Source organism: Physeter macrocephalus, chromosome 21 (assembly GCF_002837175.3).
Source record: "Physeter macrocephalus isolate SW-GA chromosome 21, ASM283717v5, whole genome shotgun sequence".
Taxonomy (NCBI): Eukaryota; Metazoa; Chordata; class Mammalia; order Artiodactyla; family Physeteridae; genus Physeter; species Physeter macrocephalus.
In genome coordinates, this window is record NC_041234.1 from 63,859,894 (window position 1) to 63,862,508 (window position 2,615).

Consider the following 2,615-nt stretch of genomic DNA (forward strand, 5'->3'; position numbering starts at 1 on the left):
ACAGTTTCACTCATGCCTGACGCTGATGACAGGTTCTGGTTCCTTGCTGGATTCAATTCTATCTACCCTCTTGAAAAAATGATCCAGTGATGTCTGGGTAGTAGCTTTTTTTTTTTTTTTTCTTGTCATAGATGACATGGTAGGATTGGATTGCATTCTGAATGGCTGCTGCAACCTTCGTGTACCATTCTACGTTAGGGTCCTGTGCCTCAAAAACTAACAGTGCCTTCTCAAATAAAGAAAATCCCCTTGCCATTTCCTGCATCGTGATCTCTTCAGTTCTTCAATTACTTCTTCTTCCTCTTGTCTCTCTTCATCCTTTCTCTGGGCCTCCAATTCCATCAGGTCTTCATTAGTAAGCTCCTCATGTTGTACAACAAGGAGTTCAGTGAAGTCATCCTCTTGCAGATCTAGCTCCAGGTTCTCACTGAGAGTCACTAAGTTGCTGAAGACCTCTTTGGATTCCTCATTCACCTTCTCAAATCCATGAAAATTGTGAACAAACTGCAGGCAAAGGTTCTTCCAAACCCCATTCATGGTGATGGCTGTAACCTCACGCCAAGCATCAATGATTTTTATGGACTTGTAGATGTTATAGTCCTTCCAAAATTATCACAAAGTTGTTCCTGATTCATCACTTGCCTTTACTGCCTGACAAAACGTGTGACATAAATGATATTTCTTGAAAGTTGCTATAACTCCCTGGTCCATAGGTTGGATGAGCGACATAGTAACCAGTGGCAGATGCACTACTTTGACATTGGGATGAAAGTTGTCCATGAATGGGGGGTGGCCTGGAGCACTGTTGAGCAGCAAAATAATGTTGAATGGGATGTCCTTCTCCAAGCAATATTTCTCTACCTCTGGGATAAAGTGGTGGAAAAACCAGTACTGGAAAATGGCCTGTGTAACCCAGGCTTTGGGGTTACTCTTCCACACAACAGGAAGAAAGTCCTTGGCTACATTTTTAAGGACTCTTGGGTTCTCGGAATAATAAACTAAGAGAGGCTTCAGCTTCGTATTGCCAGTAAACAACAGAGTAAGCCTATCCTTTGCTGCTTTATAGCCTGGCATCAACTTTTCCTCCTTATTCATGTAACTTTGTTCTAGTATCCTCTTCCAATACAGTTCTGTCTCATCCACATTAAAAACCTGCTCGGGTAAATATGTGCCTTCATCAATAATTTCTCGAAGGGTTTCAGGAAATTTCAGGGCAGCTACTGTATCTGCACTTGCTGCCTTACCACTTTTACATTACGAATGTTGGCTCTACCCTTGCACCTATGAAACCAGCCATGGCAAGCATTAAAAGATGCGCCCTGTAATTCTTTGCCGTGTTTCTTCTTCAAATCTTCATAAAAGATTTTAGCTTTCTCTTGAATCAGCATTAAGCAGGACTCAACCCTGATGCTGGTCCTGCATCCACACACTAAGTTTCTCCATCTCCTCCAACACTTTTCCACGCTTCTTTGATATTACTGTTGACATCATCTGCACAGCAGACTTTACATGTTCCACAATCTTGTCCTTGTTCTTTAGAATCGTGCCGATGGCTGAACAATTCATGCTATAAGGACAAGTAACGTCTACCACCTTTACGCCCCTCTCCACTCTCTTGAATATTTTCAGTTTTGTTTCCATCGTTAACGTTTGGCACTTCTTAGCAGTACCAGCTACGTCACCACTGATTTTATGCTTACTTCCGGACATCCTGGACTTGAAATAAAGATACTCTACTACTGTACTCTATACAGTGCTGTACAGTTAATTACAGAAAAGCACAAACAATTGTAGAGGGTGCATGCACATGACAATGTACGCCAGACACGTGAACTAACTCTAGTGATTGGACATGCAAACGCACGTTCACATCTTTGAAAGTTTGCAACTTGAAGGTTCGTATGTTGGGGACTTACTGTAACAGGCTAGTGAACTCTCATTGTCTCTCTATCCCCCTTCCCCTTAGAGTTCCTTACAAACTTCTTCTGGTGGCCTCTAGGTTTACACTCATTAAAGTTGTGATGATTTGCCTGAAAGTTCTGAAACTGAAGTTACAGGGTGAGGATCAAAGAGGATTGACAGAGTACACCAGTCACTATCATATATTTGCTAAAATAACATCAGTAATTGCAACACTAGCTGAGCAGCAGTGATGGAATCTATCTCTCCACTGTGGTGGTGGAGTTTTGAGGATACCATCCCTATGGTAACAAATTTGGATATCTTACTAGCAAAACATAATCAAGACAAGAAGCAGTGGTCATGAGGGAGCCAGGGAATTTGGAGTAACTTTCTTACCGTTTTTATTTACTACTCTTTTCTGTTAGGTGTAAATCAGGGTGTGTGTTGGAAGAGTGTGGGCAGCAGAGACTACCATTTTCGAGCTTTGTACCAGCTAAACTAAGATTCTTTCTATGCATTTTCTCATTCATTGAATCCCATGTATATTCTCTATCTTCAGTTGGAGGTAATTATAAGGGTCACCAATAGCTCTGGATCACCTCTGATTAACAATATTAAGATGAACCCAATATTAAGATGCACATACCATCATTGTATTTTATTAGCATTGGTACTTGTATATCATACCTCTACATACACAGAAATATAGTATC